This window comes from Gymnoscopelus microlampas (assembly GCF_963454915.1).
Source record: "Gymnoscopelus microlampas genome assembly, chromosome: 17".
NCBI classification, from domain to species: Eukaryota; Metazoa; Chordata; class Actinopteri; order Myctophiformes; family Myctophidae; genus Gymnoscopelus; species Gymnoscopelus microlampas.
In genome coordinates, this window is record NC_139954.1 from 32,536,567 (window position 1) to 32,549,457 (window position 12,891).

Sequence of the window (12,891 nt, forward strand, 5' to 3'; positions counted from 1 at the left end):
ACATTGGTTTGTTCTGAATAGAGCAGATATGACATATTGGAATATTGTTGATGTCCAAAAAACATTATACAATGTGAAAATAGCCGATCTACAAGATCAATGTCACAAAAATAAAGAAAAACCTTCAAAATAATGTAATTTAGGAAAATGCTAAATAAGAAATTCCATAAAGAAAAGAAAATAATGAAAATCTACAAGAGTGAAGATCTACAAGCTCAAACTAATTTCATAAAGTAAATTTAAAAAAAAGCAATTCCATAAAGTAGGGGAATCATTTGTTTAACATGCAACTTACATTTAGTTGAAATTTAAACCAGTGGTTCTCCTCCTAAATATTTGGCAAAAACATTAAGATTTAATATAAAAAAAGTTATACTAAATAAATAATTTATACTAAGTTAGTACCAATGGATTGATTGGTCTTTAAAGCATGATCTGAAAAGGCCCACCCATCTGTCCACTTAACACGGCTGCCATGTTAAGTGGTCAGATCCAGAATAAGGTTGAGAACCACTGATTTACACATTTCAAAGATCTACAACTACAGCAGATGAAAACATAACCCTATGGATTAACACTCTGTACATGAACATTTAATTAAAGATCTATAACTACGGCAGATGAAAACCTAACCCTATGGATTAAGTACATGAGCAACATGTAATCAAGTTTCACAATTAAGATTGACATTTTTAGAGGAACTTTATTTTATTTAACACTTTTTTAAAGCTCTGTGGAGATTGTTTTAATAAAAACCTGATAATGCTTTTAATCGGGTAAATGACATATAGATCATATTTGTTATCAAAAAACAAAAATGTCGACAAAACTTACGTGTGAAATAAAATCTTGACTCCTCCAACCAATTTTATATTTTTAAAAATTGTAATAATGTAATAATTTACAGACCATAAATGGGTAGCTATGTTAACATCTTTTAAAAAAATATAAACCGATTGAAGAAAAGACTCACTCCACAAAAACCTTATGGAAAACTCCTTAGACAGAGACTAAGTAAATATATTAGTGTTTTAATTTGTTATGCTCATAAAGAGTTCCAAGTGCTAAAAGTGAAAAGTGCAGCAGCAAACGTTTGGGTCAAAGGACCATCGTCAGTGCATCGCCTATTGACCGGCATGAATAATGAAGCTTTACCCACAAATGACAACACAGAAATCCACATCACATACTACACTACACTACATTACGGTCATTATGTGATGTGGACTGACGTGATGAAGCTTTAATTGCACTGACGATGGTCCTACGACCTAAATGTGTGTTGCTGCACTTTTCACTTTGAGCACTTGGAGCACTTGATGAACATAGAAAAAATAAAATAAAAATATATGTTCTTAGGCTCTGTCTAAGGAGTTTTCCTTAAGGTTTTTATGGAGTGAGTCTTTATTTCTGCCAGTTTTCATTTGTTTTTGAGATCAGTCAGTAAATATTCCTCTTTCCTTTTAGTATCCTACATTTGTTTTACATGAATAAAATAACATATTTAGAGTAGTAAAACGTTCTTATGTTTCAAAAGAACCCGATACATTTAAAAACAAAAATCAAAGTAATAAAAAAAAAAATAGCAGATCTACAAGCCGAGCTTGCAGCAGATCTGCTATTCTCACTAGGTCCCAGGGAGACATCACATTTCTCTTTTGGGTCTCGAGCAAAAACGTTATGAAAATCTTTACACTGAAATGTTTACATTCCAGAGTGTTTTTGCCATTGCTTGTTTATTGATAATTTCAGATCCAGATTCAAACAGTGACTATTTTTTCTGGGGTCAAATAGTAAAATTAAAATGAATTAAAAGCACATATAAGAAGCAAGCAAAATAGAACATGTGCCATTTCGTGAAAACAACAAATCTAAGCAATAAATTAGAAACAAAACGAAAAAAAAAGAGGTTGTGAAAATAGATTTACATGCTGGTTGTGAGCTTGCAAATCTATTATCTTCACTAGTTTGGGTCCTGAGCTAAAAGGTTTGGGAACCTCTGCAGTGGCACAATGCCTGGTAGCTGTTAAATATAGAGCTTACAAATTTTGAATGACATCAGTTATGACTGTAATGTTTAGAATGCAATCACACAGTTATGACTAAGGTTTATTTTATTTTCCAGGAGTAATACAGTCTACAGTGACTGAACTGCCTCTTACACAGTGTCACAGTGGCTGCTAGCTGATGCCTATGAGTTCAATTCAAAGTTTACAATTTAAATGGTGAATTTATCTATAGTACCTTTAACCAAAGCACTTTGTAATGTGCATTACATTCACCAACATACTTAGCAGGGGGAGAGATAGAGAGATGAGGGATAGAGATAGAGAGATGAGGGATAAAGAGACAGAGAGAGGGATAGATAGAGAGACTCGTATAATTTACATCATTTGTGAACGATTGACATAAATCATACGAGGCGCATATGACGCAATGGCAGCAGCATTCTTTGTTTCATGTTCTCTGCATCAGTCTCAGTCCAGCATCAGTCCATTTTCTTCATTATTCTCCTGCCAAATGACGAGCATTGTACGCAAACAACGTGAAACGAAGTCCACATCACATACTGGTCATATGGTTGTATGTATCGTTTATATTATATTATTATATTATTATTATTATTATTATTATTATGTGATGTGGATTGACGTGATGAAGCTTTACTCGCAAATGACGGCACAAATAACGAGTAACTAAACGTGATGCACATGCCGACATCCGTCAAACACCTTCACATCACATACTGGTCATATGCGATGTGGATTGGCGTGATTAAGCTTTAACGCAAATGACGCAACGCAAAATCAATTGTGCCAATATTTGTCAGCAATACAGCAACAGCATGAATGACATTAGTACACAACACTATGAATGACATTAGTACACAACATACAACACTATGAATGACATTAATACACAACATACAACACAAGCAACAGGAATAACCAAAGTCATTAAATGCATATGATATGAATGATGGCCCTACATCTCTCCCTGTTCTGACCTACTGTAAACAACGGCGTGTACCTCGCCTAAAAGAAAAAATTGCCGACCGATGTGAATGACGAGCTATCCGCAAATGTCGTGAAATAATCACAAAATCACATAAATCCACATCACATATAACCCTAACCCTACGACCAGTAATGTGATGTTATTATTATTATTATTATTATTATTATTATGTGATGTGGATTGACGTGATGAAGCTTTACTCGCAAATAGCCTGAAACGGTACAACGGCAATAAAATTACGCGAAACGACACACGACGTAAAGGACGACATGCATCACATACCTCCACATATGTTCATATGTGACGTGGACTAACGTGATGATGTTTTACCCGCATATGTTGTGAAATGACACAACACAAGACATACATCACATCAATGCACATCACATACGGCCCCCCTGTACGGTCATATGTGATGTGGGCTGACGTGATGAAGACTTACCTGCATATGACGGAAGCGACGTGAAATCAAATGTAATTTTTACCCGCATGTGTTGTGAAATGACAACACATACATCACATCAATCCACATCACATACTACACTACACTACACCATGGACTTATGTGATGTGGGCTGACGTGATGAAGACTTACCTGCACGGATATGACGTGAAATCCTGAGACGCGACGCAAATCAAAACGCAAATGACGCGAAATGCTACGAGACATAAATCACACAAACGCTGGCCGTGACCCAATAATAAAAAAAAAACTGGTCCAGTCCCTTACATATTATTCACGAATGACGGGCATTGAACGCAAACGACGCAAACCGCTGGCCCGCCACCCGTTAAATGACGCAACGCAAGCGGCACTGATAGTGCAAATTTTACAGTTAAAGCTAAAAAAATGTTTAGTTGATACTATGACAGGGCAAAAAAAAACTATATATTTTTAACTTTATCAAAAATAGATAAAGCACAAATATGTTTAACTATGTGAGTTTGCTATGTGACCAAGAGCCACATATACTATACCCTGTCACTATATTATACAACCTAGTATACATATACTGTACCCTGTCACTATATTATACAGCTTAGCGTAGGCCTACATATACTGTACCCTGTCATTACATAAACAGCCTGGATACGTATACTGTCAGTACTACAAATAGAACCAAATGGACCAGAGTCCATTTGGTTCCATTTGTAAAAAAAACTCAAAGACACACTAGAAGGAAAAAAAGTTATAACTTTATTCAAGCAGATAATGAAGAGAAAAGAGGGGAAGTTAAAGTATGGAGGTCAGGCAGAAACCTTGTATGTCCAAAATTGTTACTTTTTAAAATAGACACAAAAAAACCTGTGTGCCAATGGATCCAATGTAATTATCATGATCTTTGCGTTGTGAGCTTGTAGATCGTCTGTTTGTACTGCTTTAGTGTGTGACACCGTCACACGGTATGACCAAGTAAAGAAATGTATTTACGACAAAAAAATAATAATATATATATATATATATATATATATATATATATATATATATATATATATATATATATATATATATATATATATCTATATATGAGGTTTCTGCCCGACAACCAATGATAGACCGTGTCACTACGATCACTTACCTTGAACAGCAGCCACGACTCAAACAGCAAATGAAATAAAAAAAAAACTAAGAAAGAAGCAAATGACACTACGCACATCATTTGCCTTCTCTTTAGTTTGCACAGACCTACAGCATAGATGACTGATAACACAGTGTTAATGGGGCTACATGCTACCATAATGATACCAGACATAAATCACATAGCTCCACATCACATACATTTGTACACACAAACCACTAGTGAAGAACTAGTGCAATAGACAGGCAAGAAGAAAGAAATGTGTTTGTGAAAATAAAGATAGACAAAAATAAAAAATCGATCAAATAACTCAGACACAAAAGTAAATAATAACAAATAATGTTGTTATTGCTTTATTAAAGCAAAGAATAGAGAAAAAGAGGAGAAGTTACGACCACATATGGTCGTATGTGATGTGGACCGATGTGATCAAAGCGTTGGGCGCAAATGACGTGAAACAATAAATAAAATCACATAAATCCACATCACAGAAAGGCACATGGTCCTATGTGATGTGGACCGACGTGATGAAGCTTTACCCACAAATGACGCGATGCAAATGACATGACAACGATAGACGACGCAAATGACCACATACATGGTATGGTAGCATGTAGCATGTAGCCCCCTTAACAAGCAGCAGCTGCAATCAAAAGGTTCCTACCTTCCTGCCATCTTCACTTACGGACGTCTTCTTCTTGTCATCTTCGTGTTCTGTAAAGACACAAAAAAGAAAACAAAAACGTTGAGTTGAGCAGGCCTTACAGGGTGACATTTTGGAAGCCAAGATGGTCTGTAGAGCCATAAGCTGGTCACTGACAGGGCTGTGTCACCATTATGGCATTTTACTTGAGTAATTGTCACAAATAATTGCGATTAAGGATTTAAATTGTATTGTACATGAACATTGAACATGTCTGAAAATAAATCAACACTTTTGTAACTAGAAGAGTGGGCACCCGGGAAAAGTGGGCACTTCAATGTATAATTGGCCGTTCCTATTCCTCAAAGTAAGTAATTAAGTAACTTAAAGGAGTAGTTCACCCACAAAATGACTTATTTTCTATCAATTGCACACGCAATGAAGCCTTGAATTCATGGATTTGTTTTTGTCGCATTCCTATGCCAATAATTAGATTCCCGTCTCCTACCGGCTAATGTATCCGGTAGGAGACACAAAGTAAATTATTTGTGTCTCCTACCGGAAATACACCCGGTCATCAAAGCTTCATGGGGTGTGCAATTTATAGAAAATAAGTGATTTTTTGGGTGAACTACTCCTTTAAGTACATGATTTGAAGATGCTTGACTGGCCTACAGCCACTGTGGGCATAAAACAATACGTTTTAGGTCTGATAATGATGTACCCACCCCTACATGTTCACATCATGTATACTTTACATTACTTAAAAGGGATAGTTCACCCAAAAACATACTTTTTTTCTATCGATTAGTCACCCCATGGAGCCTTGAATTATGGACCGGTAGGCACAAAGGAGACTCTTTGTGTCTCCATCAAATTATTGGTTTAGGAATGAGACAAAAACAAAAACATATCCATGAATTCAAGTCTCCATGGGGTGACTAATCCATAGGAAAAAAGTGTTTTAAACTATCCCTTTAAGACAGGGGTCTTCAACGTTTTCAGGCCAAGGACCCCCTAGCTGAGAGAGAGATGAAGCAGGGACCCCCTCTATATTGTATGAAATTATGTTTGAGATAAACTTTTGCTGCTCTTTTTTCCCCCTCTACACCTATAACTCTTGGCTAAAAAAATAGCCGATCTACAAGCTCACAACGCCTCGCAGCGCGAGGCGTTGTGAGCTTGTAGATCTGCTATTTTTGGCTTAAGTTCTCCTCAGCAAAGGGATGCTAGGGTTCAAGTGGTTAATGTAAAAAAGACCCCCTGTAGTAACTCTGGGTCCCGGTCCCCCTGTTGAAGACCCCTGCTTTTTTGCAAATTCTTCATTTGCTTTACATTTTGGGAGAAACATTGCCAATTTAGCAAAGAGGCGCCGTCTATTCCTGTATCAAACACCATGTTCAAGTAAAGTCTACAATGCTTATCATTTCATCAAGTTTCAGAAACAACTAAAGACATTGGCTCTCAAATGTTTCCATATCAAGGACCCCCACATGAATATTCATTTGGCCAAGGATTGGGCCTCTTCCTTACTTCCTTCACATTACCACGTTACCAATGATACAAATGAAGGCTCTGTTCCATTTAGTGTAGCACAGTGGTTCTCAAAGGACACCCATAACTCTGAGAGTGTACAAATGGAACCAAATGGACTGTAATTTGTTTCCATCTGTACACTCAAAGAGTTACACACCCGTAAGGGTCCATTTGGAGCCTTCATTAGCATCATCGTAACACCTGTGAAGGGAAATGAGGAAGAGGCCCGATTTATTTCCAATATGGCCACTGATTCCAAAACTCCAGTTTGTGCCTCCTACCTCCAGCATGGTTGTGTGTTACAGTGAAATTGGTGACCTTCAGAAAACATGCGACCATCTCGTGGACTTCACAAAAACATCACCATGTCCAAATGTAAATAACAACCGTTTGTTTATGAACAGAGCAACTCCGTTCATAAACTAACAGCAGTGATTTACTTTGGATGTTTGACATGTGATGGACACGATGGACACATCTTTTGTCAGGTCACCAATTTCTCCATAACACTGGAGGAGGCAGAATGTTGAGGGTTGGGATTCGGCTTGAAAATAAAACCACAGACGTCTTGGTTCAGCTCTCAGCCGCTACACCAGTGGCTCTCAAAGTGATGTCTGATATCAGCCATCAGTTACCATGAGTATAAACCCTATGGTTTATACTAGACCGGTCACAATTATTACGTAATAGCCTAATTGCAATTATTTGAATTTGCAATTATGTTTTGCATAATCGTCATAATCATTACCATGTTAAAAACGTTCATATATTTTCAAACATTTTGTGGAAATAGCAGATCTACCAGCTCAAAACGTGTTGCGATGCGACACGTTTTGAGCTTGTAGATCAGCTATTTCCACTCTGCTAATCCCACTATAAATGTATTTTTTGTAATTAAATGATGTATATTATGTGTCATATCTACCTTGTGCAACTTTTGTTTACGAAGCCATAAAAGCCAAAAATAAATTACATTTGTATTCATAATGTTCCCATGCTCAACGTCAAACACAATTAAATATTTGATCACAATCAATCATGTGACAATGAATCGTCAACTTCCATTTTGTAATGGTGACACAGCCCTAGTTTATAATGGCCAGCAGTGGTGGAAGAAAATACTGATTTGTTTTTACTTAAGTAAAAGTATCACTACTGCAATGTAGAAATACTCTGTTACAAGTTAAAGTCCAGAATTCAAAATTCACTTGAGTAAAAGTACAAAGGTACTGGTATCAAAATGTACTTGAAGTACCAAAAATAAAAAGTACTCATTATGTAGAATATCCCGTTTCACAAGTTTACAAAATATATTAAAATCTTTTAAAAATAGCCGATCTACAAGCTCACAATGCGTTGCATCGCATTGTGAGCTTGTAGATCGGCTAATTTCAAATGGCCAAAATGTATGGCTGAAGTGGTTAATACATTTTTTGTAATTATAGTCAAAATCTACACAGTAACTAAAATAACGTTTCCAAATAAATGTAGTGAAGTAAAAAGTACAATATTTGGATCCGAGATGTAGTGGAGTAAAAGTAAAAGTATTGAAATTTGGAAATACTCAAGGAAAGTACAAATCCCTTGAAATTGCACTTAATACAGTACTCAAGTAAATGCACCTAGTTACTTTCCACCACTGCTGGCCAGGTGTGATCCAGGTACGTACCGTGCGGGGCCTCCCGCCGCGTGGTTGAAGATAGCTGGTATTAATAGAGCCGCGTAGGTTGTATGGCACCACGTCCCGAGCACCGTACGCCTTGCATCTCAAACGGAGAACGTTCGTTGGCACCGTTATACGTTTCAGCTCTCAGGGCCTCGTTGCTGCGTCGACTCCATCGAGGTTCCATCTTCAAGCCCCTTGTCCTGAGTTACAGACACTCTATTACCAGCTATCTCCTGATGACTCCATCCTTTGAACCTTCCCTGAAGCATTCATACAGTGAGTCAAACGCTGAGTCATAGCTAGGAGCCATGACTCAGCGTTTTTAACTCACTGTATGAAGTAGATTTAGTCCACTCTGCAGAAGGTCACATGATTAACCTGCAAGACACAGATATACACCAACATTAAATCTAATACATTGTATAATAATAACAATAATAATAGAAAATACAGTTTTTAAGTAGGCTATAGCAGTGGTTCTCAAACTTTTCCGTGCCAAGGACCCCCAAATAGACACTTATTAGCCCGCGGACCCCCATTTGAAAAGATAAGTCAGGGACCCCCATAATAGAAGATTTTTACGGTGATTTTCAACCATTTTAATTTCAAGGACCCCCAGTTTGACATGCATTAGGGCTACAGACCCCCATTTAATGGCATGCATGTCTCTGGGACCCCAATTCATATTGCAAAATCAATGTTAATTTAACTCTGAGAGTGTACAAATGGAACCAAATGGACCCGTTAGGGTCCATTTGGTGCGCACCGAGTGCGGCGCTATGAGCCTGCATATCTGCTATTTTTTGAAAAATTGTGAACATTTCTGAATTTCTTTTACTCAAATTTTTGCTTCTGGGGGGTCCCTGGAACAAATATAAATATCATTTTGGGTGGTCCTTGTCCTTGACATGAAAAAGTTTGATTATAGCAACATAAGTTTTTTTCAAAAAACGTATGATTTAGAACATTGGTTCTCAAAGTGGGGTCCGGGGACCCCCAGGGGTACTTGAGGGGGTTCCAGGGGGTCCCCAGCTAAATGATGGACAGGAACCAAATGGACCCTTATGGGTCTGTAACTCTGAGAGTGTACAAATGGAACCAAATGGACCCGTTAACATTGATTTTACAATATGAATTGGGGTCCCAGAGACATACATGCCATTAAATGGGGGGTCTGTAGCCCTAATGCATGTCAAACTGGGGGTCTTTGAAATTAAAATGGTTGAAAATCACTGCTAGAGAGCCGTAAAAATCTTCTATTATGGGGGTCCCTGGCTTATCTTTTCAAATGGGGGTCCGCGGGCTAATAAATGTCTATTTGGGGGTCCTTGGCACGAAAAAGTTTGAGAACCACGGATTTAGAAGACATTTGTAGAATCCCCCCAGAAGCAAATATTAGTGTTAAAAATGTTCGCTTTAAAAAAACATATTGAAAAATGTGGACACATTTTCAAGTAGTACCATCAACAGTAGCAGATCTACAAGCTTGAAACGTGGCACAAAGCAACACGTTTTGAGCTTGTAGATCTGCTACTTTTGCCATTTTTTAATCCTGAAAAGTAACAGTTTGGGACATTCTATGGTTTCCTCCCGATAGTAGAGACGATATTATAGTTTCATCTTAGCCTTCGATCAAGACTCAGATTTCTTATCGATTTTGATATCGATATTTAGTCTAGATTACTTATTATCCTGCCTGAGTGTTATTTATCTTATGTTACAATTTAGCTCAGTTTAATCTCTATCCTTAGGCTTTTACATTTGTTTTGTTCTAGATATTTCATGAAAAGTATGAAATGTGAAAAATGCTGTACAAATAAAATGACATTATTATTATCATCCTATCTTTGACATTCTTAACACTCTCCAAAAATAGTGTTTGTAGTTAGTTCCATGTTAAAGTCTCAAACATCTTGATAAATGTATGTTACTCTAAATATAACGTGTTTATCCCAAAGCCACAGATGTTATCCCACCATACAGACCCTTTATGTTCAGTAATATTCCGTATTATTCAATAAATAAATGTTTCAATCTGGTCTGTCTGAACATCACTGTATATATCATTCAATGGGTGTAAGTGGCGCTGTTGCAGGTGAACACCGGTATTACACCCCATGTAATCCAGGAAATACAATGACGTTCATCCACAGAGGGGATTAAAACACTTCTTTATTAATCTATACTGAACATTAACTGAACACTAACACCCCGTATGTACGGATAACATCTGTGGCTTTAAGATAATCGTTTTATATTTACAATGCATACATAAGTATAGACGCACGAGCCTTAACACAGAACCACAAACTATTTGGTAAAGTGGCGCTGTTGCAGCAGGTAAATGTCCATGTAAATGTGGAACTAGAACGGCGTTCAGACACACACGGGACTAAAACGCGTCTTTATTAAACTCTACGTAATATTACGGAACACAACAGACCCGTATGGACGGGTAACATCCGTGTCTTTGTGTTTAAACACTTTATATGTTGGATTGGGTTAATTTATGGGGATTTATGATCAGTTTAAAACTACCAACAAACATCAGACTCGAATCGATCACCATAAATAATACAATCCCTGACGGGCCGTCTTGGTCCAAGGCTAAAGTAGATTTATAAACACACATGAACATATGGCAGGGTTAGATCTACAAACCCCCACACAGTGAGTGTTTAAACTTTAGATATAAATCAAACATTACTTTACCTTCAGCAGAGGAGCGTGACATGTTGCAAGTCAAAATGTTTGAAAGCACTGCCAACTGCCAAGCAGACGTAGTGCGCCTGCGTCTGATTTAATTCACATCCGGTCTAAAGCCCCGCCTACTGGATCCGGTGCGTTGAACACGTTCACCCCGACGTCACATGGACAAACCATTTCTGTTTTCTGACCGGATGTTTATCCTGCAGAGTGAATAGATCCACAGACTGCTTTTCGCTCATCAACACTAAATCATCTTCACCTGTGCAGAGCAGCGGTGTAAAGTAACTAATTACATGTACTCAAGTACTGTACTTAAGTACAATTTTGAGTTATTTGTACTTTACTTGAGTATTTCCAATTTCCAATACTTTTACTTCTACTCCACTACACCTCAGAGGCAAATATTGTACTTTTACTTCACTACAATTACTTGAAAACTTTAGTTACTTTATAGACTTTTAATATTATTACAAAACATACATTAACCACTACAGTCCTATGTATACTTTTAGGCTATTTGAAATCTACAAGCTCACAACGCGTTGTGAGCTTGTAGATCTGCTGGGTTTTTTTCTTTTCAAAGCATTTTTACACATTTGGAAACGTGTGAAATGGGATATTCTGAAAAATGAGTACTTTTACTTTCAAGGTTCAACTTTATTAATGTCCCAAAAGGGCAAATAGGTTTACAGCAAGAGTTAGCAAAACATATTACATACATTAAACATATCTCTCACTGCCGGTCGCTGCGTGCGCATGCGCCCTGTTCCCTCATTGCAAGCAGAGGGAATCCTTTTATTTTTACTTTCAGCACTTAAGTATATTTCAATGTGAATACTTTTGTACTTTGCATATGTGAATCGTGCATATTTAATGAGATCATTTACATATTTGAATAAATTGTCTATTTAAAACCAGTATGTTTTTAAAAAAAATCGATTCAATTTAAAATACAGCATCACAATCATTTTAACCACTTTATCCATATTTTATACTTTGGCTATTCAAAAATATCAGATCTACAAGCTCACAGCGCGTCACTTCGAGGCGGTGCAGCGAGCTTGTACATCTGATATTTTTTTTAAATGTTTTGAAACATCTTGAAAATGTTTGGAACATTTTGAATGATGTTGAATTTCTTAACATAACTTTTCTCTTCTGGGGGTCCCTGGCACTAAATATTTTCAGATGGAGGTCCCTGGGCCAGGGGGTCCCTAGGGGTCCGTGGCCATAAAGCATACGTTAATGTGGGGGTCTCTACTGATTTATAGCATCCATAATAATCTTCAGACACATGACATGTAGTGTCTGCTAATGGACACTAGATGACGTCCAGAGTTTTCCAGTCGGTTCATGACATTGATTGATTGATTGATTGATTGATTGATTGATTGATTGATTGATTGAATACTTTATTCAGAAGGTTGCAGAGATAAAGTACATGAAGTACAGTTTAAATACAAGGTCAACTAAAATGGATGAAAAAGCTCATGAAAGCCTAATGGCTTGTTTTCAAATGTACTCAATTCATGACATTAAAAAACAGACAGATAAACACTACTATGCAGAACATCAGTGATGGAAAAAGTACTCAAGTGTTTTACTTACTGTAAGTAAAAGTATCAATACTGCAATTTAGAATTACTCTGTTACAACTAAAAGTTCGGAATTAAACATGTACTTGAGTAAAAGTACAAAAGTATTGGTATCAAAATGTACTTAAAGTACCAAAAGTGAAA